General features: G+C 39.4%; 1 protein-coding gene and 1 long non-coding RNA gene across 3 annotated transcripts in view; one reads left to right on the top strand and one right to left on the bottom strand.

The window, feature by feature from the left end:
* LOC124134844 overlaps positions 1 to 20,635 on the bottom strand; it is a 171,394-nt gene that overhangs the window by 64,755 nt on the left and 86,004 nt on the right. The window lies entirely within an intron of this gene.
* On the top strand, positions 798 to 20,127 carry LOC124134845. 2 transcript variants are annotated; one of them, XR_006861155.2, is made up of 3 exons: positions 798 to 925; positions 2,883 to 3,028; positions 18,906 to 20,127. It is a non-coding gene; the product is annotated as an uncharacterized LOC124134845 (long non-coding RNA). The 2 variants fall into 2 exon arrangements; XR_006861156.2 differs by lacking the exon at positions 18,906 to 20,127 and adding an exon at positions 18,169 to 18,891.

Below are 20,635 nucleotides of genomic sequence, written 5' to 3'. Positions count from 1 at the left end.
TAAGAGCCCCTATTTCTGATTTTGAGAGCACCCCGGGCGCTTATTACGTCAAATACGGTAATTTGAGAGCTTTTATTAAACATGATACTGCTACATGCAGATATGCACCATAGTCCATTTGGCAAAGTACATGTAGTTGAGAAAAACTTGAGCAGAAATAAAATGCAATATTTCACAAATTGAATTTTTTTTCAATCGTTCAAAAATGTTATGACATCACAGAAATGTATCTCGACACCTTGTTATGACACCACTACACAATTTGATGACATCACTATTGTTGGATGATTTAGTACATGAAAGTGACTGATTTTAGTATTTGATTTGACTATTTGATAGTGATGCATAAACACATGCTCATTTTGTGGTTGAAATCAGACTCTACTTTATGCAGAGATTTCTATTGGATATAGAAAGGGTTCTGTCGCTTAATCTTGATAGAAATTTAGTCCACAACATATTTCCATTCAATTTCCAAGAGGCGGGAGGGAGACAGAAATTATAATCTAACAAATGTTGTCAGCATGCCTTTGAATACAATTTCCTAAACACAAAATGCCATCACCAAAGAGTATTTGATATATTTGTTTCAGGGTCTGTATGACAGACTAACCCCCTTAAAATGTTTGTTTTATTTAAATTAAAAGTATCAGGATTGTGAATATGTTTAACAAGAAAATCTGTTGGCCTGGCTTACTGGGTTTTTTATACAGAAGGAAGATTGTTATCAGCTGTTATTGCAGTGTTTTGTCTGGTTGAAGGTTATCGACATTGTAGACGTAAGGGAATTAACTGTAGTATGATATCGAGACAATCTCACGTTATGCTATTTCTGTCAAGCCAGGAGGAAGGACAGTGGAGGGTTATGCCTGAGCCCCTGTTGTCAGACTGAACATCTAGATTGGCAGATCCACTGAAGGTGAAGGTGAGTTGCATAATCCCGAACCATGGTAGTAATTACTGCAGCCAATCAGATGTATCCTGTATGTACTACAGCTGTAGATCACAGCAGTGAGATCGGGATGGTGTTGTAATGTACCATCCCTCTGTCCTGTCTGCCATGCTGCAGTCAACAGGTGTCATCAGCGGGTGTATGTGGTGTGGTTTGTTGTTTAACCCTGCACTCAGCAATATTCCAGCTATATGATGGGGCCTAAATAATCAAGCAGATAATCTGGTGATTGACATCAATCCACACACCTGGGATACAATGACATACTATCCACCAAGTCACCAAGTCTGACCCCCTGATCCATTTAGACAAGTTTTACGACGAGCATCGGTAGCTGTGGGCCTATATTCTTACCCAAAATCTCCACGGGTAACGAGTGAATTATCGTTGATCAGCTCAATGATCTTGTACATCATAACAAGAAGTGACATGGACACGAAAGTTCCATTCATCAATACAAACCCTGCAAACATAAAACATCAACACCAGAGAAATTCATTCTCGATTATTTGCAGTAACTGATTCCACTGGGTGTAATGCAAAATAGCAGTGAAGGTTATATGAATGGATCACTGAAAATCAGCGATGACACCAGGTCTAAACCCCGCTTTGATCAAGGTATCATCACAAGTTCCTGAGCTACAAACTATCGTGTGACCATACATTGTGTCCAAGATCAAAGTGTGAACAGCCAATTGTGATGTGGCCAACTAGTGATGTCATATCAAACAATATGATATTATAACATCCAGCCATTCTATAACTATGGTTTTTAGAGTAAGGTCATCATCATCATCATCATCATCATCATCTGTTCAATGCAGTGCTCCTAAGCCTTCATGAACACTAACAGTCACTACATCTCAACATTATTGGGCGTCAGTCAGTATTTATGAAGTTACAAATCTATCATATGCGCTTTGCCATGGTATCGTCATGATGATAATGATGATGATGATGATCATCATCATCATCAGCTGTTCAATGCTGTGCTCCTAAGCCTTCATTTACCCCAACATTTACCGAAATTCACACTGACATCAAACATTCCTGTTTCAAGCAAGCTGCCTTATCTTAATTTGTCTTCGCCACTGACATAGAAAACCGGTAAACATTTTCTCTTACCAAGATCCTATCTATCAGATCTGTGTACAAGGTTTCTGCCACAGCTAATGGTGATTCACTGATGTCAACATGTCCATTATCAGGGACATTATACAACTGATGTCAACATGTCCATTATCAAGGACATTATACAATTGACGGCAACATATCGAATAAAAAGGACATTATACAACTGAACCAGTAAGTTTTGATACTAAAGTAGACACAATTTATGGATAACAACTTCTTTAATACTGTAAAAAGCAACCTTTCGGTATAGATCCTTATGACAACGGTATAAGGATCTAGTCTTGCTTGACAACGGTATAAGAATCTATACCGAAACGTTGCTTTTTACAGTATTAAAGAAGTTGTTACCCATAAATTGTGTGTACTTTGTCATCCGTCAACTAATAAGTAATGCCTACCAAGCAATTCAAGTTTAGAAACTGATACAAAATTGCAATACTGTGAATATTGTAGTCACCTTTTACTGTATCATAGTTGTTTAGATAATACAATGAAATTTAACATTTTATAACCTTGATATGTGCCAAATTACAAAATGAATAAATAAACAGTAATAGGTTCAATAATGCTGATTCAATGTTAAAAATTACCACATAAACACTAAGGAAACAGATCATGGTTACATTTTCAAAATGAAAGATAATCATGGTCCTTATATAAATCAAATGGATAAATGTTTCTATCCAGCACAAAAATATGATGGTCCTAGTTGACTCTGCTGATATAGTACACTTGTACATTGAAATAGAAGTAATAATGGACAGAGATAGCAAAAAGGCCAACTTACTTTTTTCAGAACCAAATGCTAATGTGGCAGGCTATCTGGTCAACAAGAACCCAAGACACACAGATCATTAGCTGCCTTGTCCAGTTGTCCGAGAATATCCCTTCCGTCTACAACCAATGGTCAAGACATGCAGCACACAACTGAGATTGCAGCCAGTAAGTCAGATTAAATGTTAGTATATTATGCCTCCAAGATCTTTGGTTGCTATGGTGATCATGTGGTCATCACTTCCAGTAGAAGACCCTCATGCAAGGATGATCCTCCGTGTAACGATTGATGACTATGTGATGACGAGGGACACGTCACCACCACACACTGCCACTTGGCCAGTCAGGGACTGATAGTGTACAGGAATAGAAGGAGCAGGTAAGGTGGGGCGTCAGCAGCCGTCCGTCGCCGCCTGCGTGGTGTATATGACAGATATACACCACTGCCGCTTGTTCAATCCCGCCTGCTCCTCCTCCAAGGGTATTGCTTGAAATCAATAAATCACTTCAAGATTACATATTGATCTGGCTAACGAGGTGCGACAATGACTTACTATTTGTGGAAAATCCTCGATTTCTTAAAGACAGATTACAAGTGTGTGTCAAGCCTTCTTGTTAGTTTTCATCATCACAATTCCTGACTCGTCAGAAGAAACACATGATATTCATAAAACATTTCAGCCGATCATAAATGTCCTAATATCATGCCACTGCCTCACAAGAGATGTCACAAACTACACTCATATTATTGAATATTTAATGACAAAACCGACATGTCACAGCACTCTGATGTTAATTTACACACATTTTATAAATGCTTCACTTATGGTCAAGTTCCAGAAAAACAGAACAAAAATCCCAAATCACATACAAATATTTGAAAACATATCATTACTACTTTCTACCAGAATGGACAACCCAATTATACCACACATCAAGCAATCAAAAGAATAAGTAGAACTAACCACTGAATGATTGACAAGCAATTCCCTACAGAAATAGCTCCAGTTTACCCACCCGCAGTGCTTGTTATGACAAATCACTATAATCAAGGCCACATATATATGTATTTTCCCTTCCATGAAAAGCCTTGGTGAAATTTATGATGTCCGATAATGGTTCCAATCTGACGGCCATCTGGACTGGTTTATTCTGATTGTTTTATGAGCAACAATTATGGTATTGTCGAGCTAATAATGTGTTCCGGAACACAGAGTCTCATTGGTGGAGATCTCCACTATCAATAGTTACAAGTAGTTCTATGGACCTCATAAATCTAAGCAACACCAACGATCCAGCTATCAGAGATTCTGTAATCTTCATTACAATTTTTTTCAAATCTCAACAGATTCGTAACGAAGGTTATCATCCTACAACATAAAATAAAGGTATGATATATATTTATTTGAATGACAGATTTTCCTAAATTCACAGGGTTTGGTGGTTGAAACAAAAAAAGTTTAATTTTTAAAGCAGTTTTTTTTAAAAAGGTTCTTTGGATGGGCAAAATTTAAAAATAAAAGAAAGAAATGTTACGTCTCTTCCAAAACCGACCTTTGGAGTTTCTTCATTTCTGAAATTATAGTTCACAAACTCAGCGAGAAGGAAAATATGACTGTTCTTAAAAATCTAATCTTATTCCACATTTGTGAAATATTAGGTTGGAAGATCTGTAAACCACACAAGCGAACAAATACAATTTATTGATTGTCAGTGGACAAGAGCAAATAGGCAGTTAGTATTAATAACATAATGTGGAAGGGGAGGACAACAAAAATTGATCATTAGTTAATTCATCCAAATTATTAAAAAATTTCAGGGACAATGTTCTTTCTTGAAAAACTGTTATATAATCTCAGGAACAGTTGAATGGTGAGGATCATCTGATTGTTGTTTAACGTCACAAAAATCATCAAGTCTGGACCAAGAACCAAGTGATAAATATTGTGAGCAAGGACCAACACAACGATCCCTGCCATTACAATGACACACAAGCAGCAAGGGGTGGTCGGGTAGCCTAGTGGTTAAAGCGTTCGCTCGTCACGCCGAAGACCCGGGTTTGATTCCCGACATGGGGACAATATGTGAAGCCCATTTCTGGTGTCCCCCGCCGTGATATTGCTGGAATATTGCTAAAAGCGGCGTAAAACCATACTCACTCACTCACTCACTCACAAGCAGCAAAGTCACCGAGTCTGACCACCCAATCCATTCAACGATTATGTTACTGTGAAACTATTCTTACCAGTTGGGGGGTGGGGGGGCAGGGGTGGCCCAGTCATCTAAGGCACCGCGTTGGGCACGCCAGAAACCTATGATTGTGGGTTCGAATCCTGGTTCGCCCCAATAATGTTTCTGTGATTGTCAGCACCATACCCGTGCTCGTGGGTTTCACCGAAGTGGTAAATGTCCGAGATCTGCATCACTTTGGGCTTTCCTCCCACATTAAGCTCACACGCCGTGATATAACTCGAATAATGTCAAAGCGGCGTTAAAACCCAACTCACTCACTCATTCACTCAGTTGGGGAGGATCAGCAGGTCATAATAGTGATAAATACGGTGACGAGGATAGAGAATGAGGATATTACCATTAATTTACTATAGCCTATGTATATTGCATAAATTGTTTCAAAAATTTCAATCAATTTAACGCTTCCTGATATCTTGGAACAAAACTTTAATGTATCATATTAAATATTTATTGCGATATAAAATTTCTGGATAAAACTTACAGATAATGAAATATTCAAACAAAAGAAATGAATAGAAATATTCCAGCAACAAATACTGTGTGTATAGTTAATAGTTATGATAATCTGTTACAATATTTCAAGACATTAAGTACTATGTAACAGAATAGTAAAAATAATCAGTGACATTATTGCAAGACATTAAATAATATGTAACAGAACAGTTAACATAATCTGTTACAATATTTTATAAAAATAAGAACAATGGAACAAAACAGTTAAAATAATCTGTTACAATATTGCAAGACATTAAGTACTCATCGGCTCACTGCAATATGAAACGTCGCACTTCTCTCTGAAGTTTTAGTGTATGAACCTGAAACTTGACATCTTAAATGATTTGTGTAATTGTGACAAAAATAGATATAGTATTTCACGTACATATGTCCAGGAAGCATTTGCTTGAAGTAGCAGTTGATGAATATCTCAGTGGGCTATATCGTGTTTAACAGAAAATGTTTTGCTGGTACGTTAAACGCTCATGAATTACATTTCAAAGGGAAGGGTGTGTCTAAATATCGGGTTGGAACATTCATAGGCAATTCCATCATTGATGCAATGTGACCCCGGCCAACAGACATGAAGAAAAAGAAAATATTGTCCTCAGCAGCATGTGAGAGTTCTTCAAAAATATACCCAGTGACATCAATGGCAAGGGCAGTCGTTCACCTTACACGTGACATGTGAGTGAGTGAGTGAGTGAGTGAGTGAGTGAGTGAGTGAGTGAGTGAGTGAGTGAGAGGTGTAATGCTGCTTTGAAGAGTATTTGTGTTCTATCACGGCATATGAGCTTGATGTGGGAGGAAGCTAGTCCTACAGCATGACTGTGGAATACATGTGTTTATGAAAACAAACCCAATCTGGATATACATAAAAGCAAGTCCAGCCAGCTCTATTCCACAAATTAATACCAGGAAATTTATTTCAGGAAGATTATTTGTTTTAATTTTAGAGGAAAGAAATATTTTGTGTAATAAAAAATGTCATAGACTATATATTAGGCCCGAAAAATCCTGAAAATATAGATATATATCTCAAGTCAACCAGGAATGAATCAAGTCATAGCCAAGCAAAATAGTGATTGATAGCATGAGCAACAACCAAGGCAAAAGGACACACAGTTAACCAGGTCATACCCCAATCCACAATCTTGACTACCCTTACAACAAACACCAGTAATGGGGATATATTCTGCCCCGGAAACGGATTCTACAAATGAATTATTATACAATCTCCAGTCCAGCATTGATCTCCATATCAATAAACAGTGATGATTTCCACCGATATCGCCATCCATAGAGCCTCGCAGTGAAGACAGACCACAATCTCATCACCACTCCAACACATGCACAGCCACACCGGGACCATAAACTGTCATATCGTCCTTCAGTGTTTCTACACACATTAAGTAACCAGCTACACTGGAGTACCCACAAGCAAATACAATTGAACATCCACTGGCGCACACACATGGAAATATATTTATTACCCATAGGCTCAGAACAAGTCGAGTTCATGAAAATTGTTTGTGCACCAGTGCAAATATCACTTCACGCACACCAGCGTGTTGTTTACGTCATTTGGACGGCATTGTTGACATCATTCAAATGTTATTGTCATGAAAGGGTGGAATGACGTCAAACTAGAAACGATGTCATAGATGAAGATTGTTGACATTTGACAATTTCTAAGACAGTAGCCTTGATCAGTGCATTTTTTTCTGAAAGGGATGAGCTCACCTTTAGAAAAAAATGCACTGATCAAGATCAAGGATAAAGAAATAATGGGAAATAAAAGAAATCATTACTCTCGCTCGGGTAATACAAGAAATCTGACACTTGTTCCATAAAATCAGTATGACACATATGCTTGTGAAATAATCTCTATATCGGAAACCCATTCAGACTAACTGCAGATGCATACTGAGAGCCCTATTAAACCTGACACTTTTGTTTTCATCGGCATTACACACATGAACATAAAGCAAACAGATATGACACTAATTCTGCTTAAATACTAAACAAGATAATAATAATAATAATAATCATCATCATCATCATCACCATCATCATCATCATCATCATAATGATAATAATAATAATAATACCTGTCTGACAGCACAGTAACTGAAATATCAATTTTTTTAAAATGACAGCCAATTGTTTTAGTTTTTCAGCTTTTACACACAACTAACTTGATGGGCATAGTCTTCATCAAACAGTGGAACACACGACCAGCAACACTAACATAAAAACACCTGAGTCTACTTCAGAACTATTTACTGCCCTCTCACAAGCACACTATAATTACCAACTACTTAAGAATAAATGCTAATTAACCACTACATTAGAATAAACACTAAATAACCACTACATTGGAATAGACACCAGTTAACCACTTCATTAGAATAAACACTAACCACTACATTAGAATAAACACTAATTAACCACTACATCAGAATAAACACTATCTAACCACTACACATTAATAAACACAAATTAGCCATGACATTGGAATAAACACTAATTCATCACTAGATTGGAATAAACACTAATTAACCACTACAATGGAATAGATACCAGTTAACCACTTCATTAAAAAACACACTAACTAACCACTACATATGAATAAACACTAATTAACAACAACATTAGCATATACACTAACCACTACATTACAATAAACACTAATTTACCACTATATTAGAATAAACCCAAACTAACCGCTACAATAAATATGACCATCATTTTAAAACCAGACAGTCACCAACACAAGATTAAACACATACATCGACATGAGTTTGATGTCATATCAATCCCCCACAACCATCTGCAATATCTGCATATTCCATTCCTAGCACACAACCCCATATCTTGATCCCCTGGCCCCAGTTGACATCCAGTTCCAAATAACAGACAAAACCATCAAAAGATTCTACGTACCAGGAGAAATCAGTGCTTCCTCTCTTCATTAACCCAATCAAACATCACATGAAATTCAGAACTGCGGACCAAGCTAAGTCTCTTTACAATCCTCTCCTCATCCCTACTAATTATTCTTGCAAACCTTCCTGGGTTTAAGCGAGGGAAAGTCCACCTGCTTCAGCGGTACCAAATCCCACACAGGCTCGTTCTCTGGTGGCTGGCGGGAGGGAGGGAGGGAGAATCAATGTGCCCTGGCCGTCTTACTCACACCACCCGCTGTCTCCTTCTCTTCCGCACTTCTTCTCCTACCTTCTTGACGTCATGGAAACAGATAATTGCTGCTAGACGTGGCCCTGCCTAGGTGGGGCAAGCCCAGCAACCTACTCCAAGACTTCCAGGATTGTGCTAAGACAGATGGAAAGAACTGGTGCCGAAATGGAACCAATGACATATTGACAGCAGGTTACAGGAAATATAATGAGATAACTGGCATGTGATAATGATAGGGTATGATATATGTGCTTGTATCTTATGCAGTAATGTGTGTTATCACACTCTCAGAAATCTTTGGGCGAGAAACATGGATGCTATGTGTTATCATAGGGAATCAGGAGGCTTTGTAGTGTCTATATGGAACAGGGAATTTAATACATTTCAAGATCTGATGAAGAGTAACTAATGACTTTTGAAAAATAATCAAATTACTCTTCAAACAGAAATTTGACTCATTTTGTTGGGAAGTTGCAGGAATATGACACCAAATAAAGATTAAAACTTGAAGATTTCTTCCTTTCCCTAAAAGTCATCATACTGCAGTCAATTCGTAGAACATTTTTAATGTGGACAGCACAAGGCAAAACAAGCACTCAATTACCAAGTGTAAAATAAAACAATGGAGAACTGACAGGCAAATCAATAGACGACTTCACTGAATTCACATAAATACAAGCTTCCCAATCACTCAAATGCCAGGCCTCACTAAATCCTTCTGAATGTAATAAACTAATTAAAGTTCTCCTAATGAATGCACTGATGAGAGGACAAAATCAATTCCTATCATAGGCTGGAAACCAATGAGCAAATAAAACAGGACTAATGGCCCCCACAAGGGAGTGACAAAGGTTGTGTTTCCACTTACGTATTACCTAACAATTCCATCATTGTAAAGATCTTTCAGCATCAAGGTGCTGCTATACATCTTGATGTCTGAGGCTGCAGTGAGTGAATCAACAATCTGAGCATACAACAAAGAAATACATCTCCAAGGATAAAGTCTGAACCATATCTCCAACTTTTGATTGCTGTCTCCAAGCATAAATTCTGATCCATTTGTCCAAGCATGAATTTTGATCCATGTCTCCAAGCATAAATTTTTATCTCTGTCTCTAAGGATAAATTTTGATTGCTGTCTCCAAGCATAAATTTTATTTTTATCTATGTCTCTAAGGATAAATTTTTATCGCTGTCTCCAAGCATAAATTTTGATTGCTGTCTCCAAGCATAAATTTTATTTTTATCTATGTCTCTAAGGATAAATTTTTATCGCTGTCTCCAAGCACAAATTTTGATTGCTGTCTCCAAGCATAAATTTTGATCGCTGTCTCCAAGCATACATTATGATCGCTGTCTCTAAGCATAAATTTTGATCGCTGTCTTCAAGCATAAATTTTGATTGCTGTCTCCAAGCATAAATTATGTTCCACGTCTCAAGCATAAATATTGATTGCTGTCTCCAAGCATAAATTATGCTTGCTGTCTCCAAGCAAATATTTTGAACCATATCTCCAAGCAGAAATTTGTATCGCTGTCTCCAAGCATAAATTATGATCGCTGTCTCCAAGCATAAATTTTGATCGCTGTCTCCAAGCAAATATTTTGAACCATGTTTCCAATGACCCAATCATACAGCATGACCCAAGTCATACAGAATGACCCAAGTCATACAGAATAAATGACTCATACAGCATGACCAAAGTCATACAGCATGACCCAATCATACAGAATGACCCAAGTCAGGCAGCATGACCCAATCATACAGCATGACCCAAGTCATACAGAATGACCCAAGTCATACAGAATGACCCAAGTCATTCAGCATGACCCAAGTCATACAGAATGACCCAAGTCATACAGAATGAACCAAGTCATTCAGAATGAACCAAGTCATACAGCATGACCCAATCATACAGCATGACCCAAGTCATACAGAATGACCCAACTCATACAGAATGAACCAAGTCATACAGAATGACCCAAGTCATACAGAATGAACCAAGTCATACAGAATGACCCTAGTCATACAGAATGACCCAAGTCATACAGCATGACCCAACTCATACAGAATGACCCAAGTCATAGTCTGAACCAAGTCATACAGACTGAACCAAGTCATACAGAATGACCCAACTCATACAGAATGACCGAAGTTATACAGCCTGAACCAAGTCATACAGTCTGAACCAAGTCATACAGAATGAACCAAGTCATACAGAATGAACCAAGTCATACAGTCTGAACCAAGTCATACAGAATGACCCAAGTCATACAGCCTGAACCAAGTCATACAGAATGACCCAAGTCATACAGAATGACCCAAGTCATACAGAATGAACCAAGTCATACAGAATGACCCAATCATACAGCATGACCCAAGTCATACAGAATGACCCAATCATACAGCATGACCCTAGTCATACAGAATGACCCAAGTCATACAGAATGACCCAAGTCATACAGAATGACCCTAGTCATACAGAATGACCTAAGTCATACAGCATGACCCAACTCATACAGAATGACCCAAGTCATAGTCTGAACCAAGTCATACAGAATGACCCAACTCATACAGAATGACCGAAGTTATACAGCCTGAACCAAGTCATACAGTCTGAACCAAGTCATACAGAATGAACTAAGTCATACAGACTGAACCAAGTCATACAGAATGAACCAAGTCATACAGGCTTAACCAAGTCATACAGAATGACCCAAGTCATACAGAATGAACCAAGTCATACAGACTGAACCAAGTCATACAGAATGACCCAAGTCATACAGAATGACCCAATCATACAGCATGACCCAAGTCATACAGAATGACCCAAGTCATACAGAATGACCCAAGTCATACAGCATGGCCCAAGTCATACAGCATGACCCAAGTCATACAGAATGAACCAAGTCATACAGAATGAACCAAGTCATACAGTCTGAACCAAGTCATACAGAATGACCCAAGTCATACAGAATGAACCAAGTCATACAGACAGAACCAAGTCATACAGAATGACCCAAGTCATACAGAATGACCCAATCATACAGCATGACCCAACTCATACAGAATGACCGAAGTTATACAGCCTGAACCAAGTCATACAGTCTGAACCAAGTCATACAGAATGAACCAAGTCATACAGACTTAACCAAGTCATACAGCATGACCCAAGTCATACAGAATGACCCAACTCATACAGAATGACCCAACTCATTCAGAATGAACCAAGTCATACAGTCTGAACCAAGTCATACAGAATGACCCAACTCATACAGAATGACCCAACTCATTCAGAATGAACCAAGTCATACAGTCTGAACCAAGTCATACAGAATGACCCAACTCATACAGAATGACCCAACTCATTCAGAATGAACCAAGTCATACAGTCTGAACCAAGTCATACAGACTGAACCAAGTCATACAGAATGACCCAACTCATACCGAATGACCCAAGTTATACAGCCTGAACCAAGTCATACAGTCTGAACCAAGTCATACAGAATGAACCAAGTCATACAGACTGAACCAAGTCATACAGAATGACCCAAGTTATACAGCCTGAACCAAGTCATACAGTCTGAACCAACTCAAACAGAATGACCCAAGTTATACAGCCTGAACCAAGTCATAGTCTGAACCAAGTCATACAGAATGAACCAAGTCATACAGAATGACCCAACTCATACAGAATGACCCAAGTTATACAGCCTGAACCAAGTCATACAGACTGAACAATATGTCCTACCCGCTCTATGATTCTCACATGTCTCAGAGGTATATCAGATATCAACAGGATATCTCAGCGTGAAAACTATGACCTCCACCCAGCTAGTGCACGAGCACTCCCTACATCTCCAGAATAACCTGCCCTGTTGCAATTGGAATATGTCAGCGTTTCCATTCCAAACAGGATACATGCAACAACATGCACGATGACACAAAAACTTCACACAAAAAAAACATAAGGAGGGGTCTCTCTTGCACTGTTAAGTATTTTGGTCCACTGAAAATGAGTTCATCAATAACTAACAACCTTACGGTCTCAGCTTACAAAGAAAACGTCTCTGTATATGAATTATCCATTAATAGCCGAAGCAAGGCATGTACAAATATTCCCTGGCGGGCAATGTATCATGGGGCTCCTTCCATAGAGGGAGAGATTAAACACACACACACACACGCTGACATTAACTCAACACTAATGTGAAAAACTGAACATACATTCTACATTAGAGTTAAAATGTCTTAATGTGACATTAATTACTTATAACATAAACTACAAAAAAAATAAGGATCAACTGATCCTTTCATATTACTATCATGCTATTACAGATTAATTTATTTTTTTAAATCTTGTTGTTTTATACATTTTATATCCCCTTTTCACCTTTACATGAGGAGGATGGCCATCCAGGGTAATGTTCACCCTCACATTCTGAAGACAATGTATGTATACATTTGACAGATTAATTTTAGTAATTTCAAAGAATCAGCTGATCCTTAACTATTTTTGAGTAGTATACTGAACATTATACAATAAACTACGTTTTTACCGGCCACGTTTATAATGAACTGACGATTTAACCAACTGTCTCTTGGCCTATCATTTCCAGTATATATGTTGTATGCTTATAATGAACTACGGTCATAACAAATTAAAATTAGAGGTCCCTTTGAGTTTGTTATAAACGTAGTTTACTGTAGTTCACCTGACGTTCCTGTTGTATCTCCACAGAGTGAGTGAATGAGCTTTGATTTCTTTTGTTTAACACCATGCTTAGCAATATTCTAGCTATATGATGGCAGTCTATAAAGAATCGAGTCTGGACCAGACAATCCAGTGATTGATATCATGAGCATCGATCTACGACATTAGGATACGATGACATGCATCATATCCTAATCCCATGAGTCTGACCACCTGATCCTGTTAGTCACCTCCTATGACAAGCATGGGTTGCTGTAGACAAATAAGGATCAGAACTAGGGTCTAAATGTGAATCAAACAATTGATCAGCAGATCCTGGCAAGACTAGGGGGCATAACTATACACAGTGAAATGCATCAGCTAATTCCACTGTGGCCTCTGTCCCTAATGAAACCTGAAGAGAAACATCAGACAACATTGTATATTCTGCATGGTTGTCTAAATTACACAATTTTAATTATTTTTAGATTAAATTTCCTGAAAGATTGATAAATGTTTCTTATGAAGGTTGGACATCAACACTACACACAAGTTCTAAATATGATGGGGTAAGAACTTTCAAACCTTGTTAGAGCCGAAAAAATGTGAAAGGAAATGATACTTATTTTTTTTACTATGCAAGCTAATGCCAACTACAGCAAGGAAACTGTCGTTCCAAACAAATCTAACGTGATAACTTGCCATGCATGTACATCATAAATAGGAGATGAATGTCATTTCTTGTTTGACCCAAATACCTAAGATAGTATCTGAACAATATACTCATCGAAATGTCAACTTTAATATGTTTGTGAACCATTTAACATCGAAAGATGATACCATACAACATAAAGTCGCTTTGTCATGCGAACTGACACACTATCCTGGTGATCTGTGTGAAATCCATGTGATCTGTCCAACTAAGGAACACAACACACAAGAAATTGCACTAAACTGTGTTTGGTTCACAGGCCAGTGACATAAATAATTTTTTTTATTCATAATAAAGATTCTAATCTTATTAAGAACACTGGAAGAGTTTATGAAACATTGCAGTTCTTTGATGAGAAACCAACGCCCTAAATTTAGCCTCAAGGTCATTTTCACCCCAGTAGATGTTCAATACAGAAACGTCTGTGGTCACTATTCATGACCCTGAGGTGGTTCTGTACATGGAAGAACAGGTTGTCCACCACCGATTCCAAGAGGAGCCGATCTTATGCATGGGTAAACCCGGGTAATTAGGACCGAATTTGCCTCTCCAGGCTACCAACATGAGTAGATGGCCAAATACCGACCTTGGAGCAGCCACAGAGCACCACCTTGCTGTCCACTTTGGCAATTTGAGCAGCAATCAATATCTGGCACACAATCAGGACGAAGAGGCTGACAACTAGACTGGCTACTTATAGAAACAATAATTCATCAAATCTGACTGCTCCACTGATATGAAGGCCTTGTCTCAAGACTAAAGTTAACAGAGGAATGGGCTCTAATTAAACCACTAAGTACCCCTGTAATTAGCACTGGGTTCGGTCAACAGAATCAGCTTAAAGTTGCCGTCAAAATCAAACAATTATTACAAGTAGTCTCCAAACAACTACTATCAACCAAATCAGAGTAAACCTAAATTAGAAACATGTTACTCTTTGATGGAGGTTCTCAGGGGAACCGAGGAACTATTCTGTTCATACACCTCGCTCTCTCAACAATCAGTTATTCTCATACTTGAGAGATTGTAAGAGAAACTGATAAAACCTTCCAACTGGAGTAAAGATCTAATTTAGGTTTTCTATTTTAAGAGCAATCATTGCGATAGGCTGCATTAGAATGAATATTTGTCAAATATGACCTGGAACAAGGAGAGAGAAACCAATAGTCTCCATACCGGTGTATAATAAACATGATGGAGAAAGAGCTGTTAGAGCATGTCATTGAATTTAACAGCACGGTACCTCTAAAGAAACATTTCCATGGAGGGTGAGTTCAGGAGGGCAATAATGGGAGGTGAGGTTAGAAAGAAAGGTTAGAGGGGGGTCAGGTTTGAGTGGGTCAGGTTAGAGGGGGCCAGTTTAGAGGGGGTCAGGTTAAAGGGGTCAGGTTAGAGGGGTCAGGTTAGAGGGGTCAGGTTAGAGTGGGCAAGGTTAAAGGGGTCAGGTTTGAGGGGGTCAGGTTTGGAGGGGTCAGGTTAGAGGGGGGCAGGTTAGAAGGGGTCAGGTTAGAGGGTAGGTCAGGTTAGAGGGGGTCAGGTTATAGGGGGTCAGGTTAGAGGGGGTCAGGTTAGAGGAGGTCAGGTTTGAAGGGGTCAGATTAGAGGGGGCCAGGTTTGAGGGGGCCAGGTTTGAGGGGGTCAGATTAGAGGGGGCCAGGTTAGAGGGGTCAGGTTAGAGGGGTCAGGTTTGAGGGGGCCAGGTTTGAGGGGGTCAGGTTAGAGGGGGCCAAGTTTGAGGGGGCTAGGGTTAGAGGGGGTCAGGTTAGAGGGGTCAGGTTAGAGGGGGTCAGGTTTGAGGGGGCTCAGGTTAGAGGGGGTCAGGTTAGAGGGGTCAGGTTAGAGGGGTCAGGTTAGAGTGGGCGAGGTTAAAGGGGTCAGGTTTGAGGGGGTCAGGTTTGAAGGGGTCAGGTTAGAGGGGGCCAGGTTAGAGGGGTCAGTTTAGAGGGGTCAGGTTAGATGGGGCCAGGTTTGAGGGGGCCAGGTTAGATGGGGCCAGGTTTGAGGGGGCTCAGGTTAGAGGGGGTCAGGTTTGAGGGGGCCAGGTTTGAGGGGGTCAGGTTAGAGGCGTCAGGTTTGAGGGGGTCAGGTTTGAGGGGGCCAGGTTTGAGGGGGCCAGGTTAGAGGGGGTCAGGTTTGAGGGGGCCAGGTTTGAGGGGGTCAGGTTAGAGGCGTCAGGTTTGAGGGGGCCAGGTTAGATGGGGCCAGGTTTGAGGAGGCCAGGTTAGAGGGGGCCAGGTTAGAGGGGGTCAGGTTAGAGGGTGTCAGGTTTGAGGGGTCAGGTTAGAGGGTGTCAGGTTAGAGGGGGTCAGGTTAGAGGGTGTCAGGTTAGAGGGTTTCAGGTTAGAGGGTGTCAGGTTAGAGGGGGTCAGGTTAGAGGGGGTCAGGTTTGAGGAGGCCAGGTTAGAGGGGGTCAGGTTAGAGGCGTCAGGTTAGAGGGGTCAGGTTAGAGGGGGCCAGGTTTGAGGGGGCCAGGTTAGAGGGTGTCAGGTTAGAAGGGTCAGATTAGAGGGAGTCAGGTTAGAGGGGGCTCATGTTAGAGGGGACAGACTAAATGGGTCAGGTTGATGGGGGCAGGTTAGGGAAGAGTTACATCCCTTAGCAATGCCAGGATCAGCTGATTTCTTGTTTGAATTCCAGTTTTGCATTCTCATACTGAAGTTCACCAAAGAGGAAAACATCCATTACCGGAGTCATTGGGCCACCTCCCATGTGTAGCTGTCACGCCATGACAACCAGAATACTATTCAGAGCAGCATAAACCAAACTCACTCACTCACCAAATGAGCGGAATAAAAGCCAACATGATGAACAATTGCTTTAGGTCGTCTGTCTATTTATTTCAGGTTAGATATCACATGTTTGATGGATGGGTGCCACAGATCGTATTATTATCTTACATGCAAGAAAGATAAATGACACTGGAATGAAACATGAAATGTTCACCCCATTGCTTTACAATAATCACTGCCAGTGATACAGTGGTGGCAAAGAAAGCAAGTCATTTTCATTATTCTTGCCTCTTCCTATCAGAATATCAAAACTGTATCATGAGAGACTTGTGTGAACAGATGTCAGACAGATGATGATAAAACTAATATTTAATGTGGAGGTAATTTTTTTTTATCACGTCATTTTGTAAAATAAAACCTGAATGTACATGAAATTAAAAAAAAAGATAGAAATTCTTACATATTTTACTGTTAAAAAAAAAGCTTCATTATCGGTCATGTCATTATAAAATATTTCTGTAAAACACATATACCAAAGTAATTACAAGTGGCATAAAATTAAAAAAATATGTAAATAATATTGTTCAATATTTATTTTTTAATTTATCAAAATTGAGAATATTCTGGAAATAGGACGTGAGTGTGGTATATTATGTATAATACAAAACATCATGGCCCCGAACCCAGGGGAGGATGCGAGGGGGGGATTCTGGAAGTCCTGGAAAATGGGGTAAAATAACATAGCTTCATGAAAACAAAAACAAAATTCCCAAGATGATTTGCTGTGGATGAAAAAAAATCTCTTTCAACTGACAAGTATTCTCTTTCAACAGACAAGTACATGCATCTGTAGAAACAAAGAATGATCCAAAAGCTTTTGAACAAAACTCCCACATCCACTGTGCTAACGCTGCCGGTCCCATACGAATTGATGAAGTAGATACAACCCATCTATTTGACCATAAAAAGCGAGACTATTCCTAAACATGACACAGCTTTGATTGGTTGCACTCAACCCCCACAACCACCAGGTACAAAGTGTTACTCTACTGACAGGCCAATCTAAGGAAGGACACATCACATCCCCCACACAAAAAACCCACGTCCCACCCCCACATCCTACCCCCCACCCCTGCTCTGACCCCCATGAAATCTATACACATTTCTGGAATGGGAGAGAGAGTAATATCAGATGTGGGGTTTTCAAAAGCTGTGTGTTTGTGACAGGAAATGGGAGCCGGAGAATCGAGATGGGTGAGCGGACCAGGCCCACTGTGATATTTGCATGCTGACATTCAAGAATTACAAGTGCTTGAAAAAATATACATGCTCCTGAGATCATTCATGATGTTCAAGACCAGTGCTGCTACAACAAAGGGAGATAATCAAGGTGTGGGCGTCGTCTCGACAGCTGATCAGACAGAGGTCTACAGGAGTCTGGCAAAACAGTTTGTTCTGAGGAAGGGCATCAGTTAAATCTTGTTGAGTTGTCAATATTTAAAAGTGTAGAATAGAAATCTTCTGATTTTTTTAACAAATATGATCTGGTGAGTGGTCCAGTTAAGAATTCTGAAAATCCAACATTTAGAGTGAGTGAGTGAGTATTGTTTTACGTCACTTTTAGCAATATTCCAGCAATATCAGCAGGGGACACCAGAAATGGGCTTCACATTCGAAGCCGGGTCTTCAGCGATGGAATGCCTTAACCACTACCTGACCGCCCCCTACATTTAGACCAACATGTTAACAAAACCATAACTCTAATGATATGAAACTCATCTAGATCTGTGCCATAAAACAAATGGCAGTACAAAAACTCAGGACATTCCAATACATTAACCCATAAGAACTCATCTTATTACTGAAGATAACCACTGGCCTACAGAGGAGTATAAATTCTTAATCATGTCCGACTTGAAGAACCAATGATAACTGGTTATTGAACCTAATTCCTCTGATTACAGGTATAGTCCTAGATGTGGGTGAAGGTGAAGGATCAGGTTTCCAAGTTCTGTGTGATACGTGACAATAATTCCTAAATGATGGCATCCATTATTTCTCCAGATGAAGAGATATTGGGCATTATTCTCAAAAGGCTGCGAGCTAACAACAGATTCATAGGAACTGATCTTGTAGAGAATCTGCCTTTTCATATTATAAAGGTGATGCAAGAGATTCATAGGAATAGATGATGAGAATCTGTCGCTTCATAATTTAAAGGTGATGCAACACAAATACAGCAAGTAACCAGTCCAGTCTATCAAGAATGGCTTCATAGATGTGCCTGTCACATTTGTAATTTAAGGAGCCTGCTTGAAACCAGATAAAACTGTACAGAACTGAGGAAAAACCCTGATGTTGGTTTAGTGTGGGATGGGAACAACTCACTGGCATCAGAACTTATCCTTTGACCAAAACACTTCTAGGGATAACATAAAACGATTTTCACCATGAACCGATTCACAGAGAGAACCTTTTTGTGCAACAACAGTATATGCTAGACTCTGAGGCACAAGCTGCTCATCTATTTACAAGTTGTTGTGCGAGATCTGAACTAACATCATGCTCACAGCTATCAAGCACTTCAAAGACATACGACACCATGATGTGTTGATGCATCTAGGTGCATTACGCACATGCACAGAATATGGTGCAGGGGAGCTCATTGCATGCATGCTGACCTGCAGAAAGGTCACTGTGCTCTGTAATGTCTTCAAGACCACTGATTACCTCAATGGTGAGCTTCGGTATCTTTGAAGATCTGAAGCCTTGTGTGGCAGCGAGCTACGGAATGTTGTCAAACACACATTACATGTGGACGTGATCATAGCAGGGAGGCCGCACAGAATTTCATGTTCAGTCATGAAGACCTTCTTGAATGATAATATGAAGGCGTTGAAGTTTCCATGTGTGGATTCCCAACAACCAATATTCTTCTCCTTGCAGTGTCTAATTGGGTCTGAATGGAATGTTCACAAACACAACGTTAATATTTTTCCTCGCTGATACTTTGTCCAAATTAAAGTTGTGATATGACTCAATGTTTGTAGATGCTTCACACGGTTGAAGTGGGTGAATTGCGTTTAACAAGACTTTGAACAATATTTCAGTTATATACAACCCAAAAGAACTTAAAGAACACCATTTTTTTCATTTGACTACCGTTAATTTCTTTTAATTTTTAAGGGATAGCAGAATCTTAAATCCAATATTGTTTTAAAGTTTCGCTTTCTGTAAGGGAGATGATGGCCGTTTTCGCAATGGAACATTTGTTGATACATGGATCTATTCTTTGAATGACGTGATGGATCTATCTAAGCTGGTACTCATCCTAAGAGTGGTACATATCTTTACCCATGTACAGTCCGAGGTGATAAATGACACAATTAGGCAATATGGTTGTTCAAGAAAAACAGAAAAATAACTCAACTCTGGTCTTCCTCCTTTAATAAAGGACAACACTACAAGCTGAGGGATAAAAGGTCTCATAGCCTTCATTCTGTTAATGTTCCAGGAAATGAGTAGGCGTGTAATGAAATGTGAAATAATTACGATAAGTCTGCTCAATAAACAATGCTGTAAATCAGGACTAAGTAATTCCATTCCAGGATCCAAAGCCATTTTCCTCAAAATACCTCACAAACTTGCGTCAGTTCTAAGGAAAACATCATCACATGCAATTTCATAATTCTAA

The sequence above is a fragment of the Haliotis rufescens genome, unplaced genomic scaffold (genome assembly GCF_023055435.1).
Source record: "Haliotis rufescens isolate VD_foot unplaced genomic scaffold, xgHalRufe1.0.p SCAF_3, whole genome shotgun sequence".
In the NCBI taxonomy this organism is placed as follows: Eukaryota; Metazoa; Mollusca; class Gastropoda; order Lepetellida; family Haliotidae; genus Haliotis; species Haliotis rufescens.
Note: the sequence above shows the minus strand (reverse complement) of the source record. Positions and strands in the feature narration are given on the sequence as shown.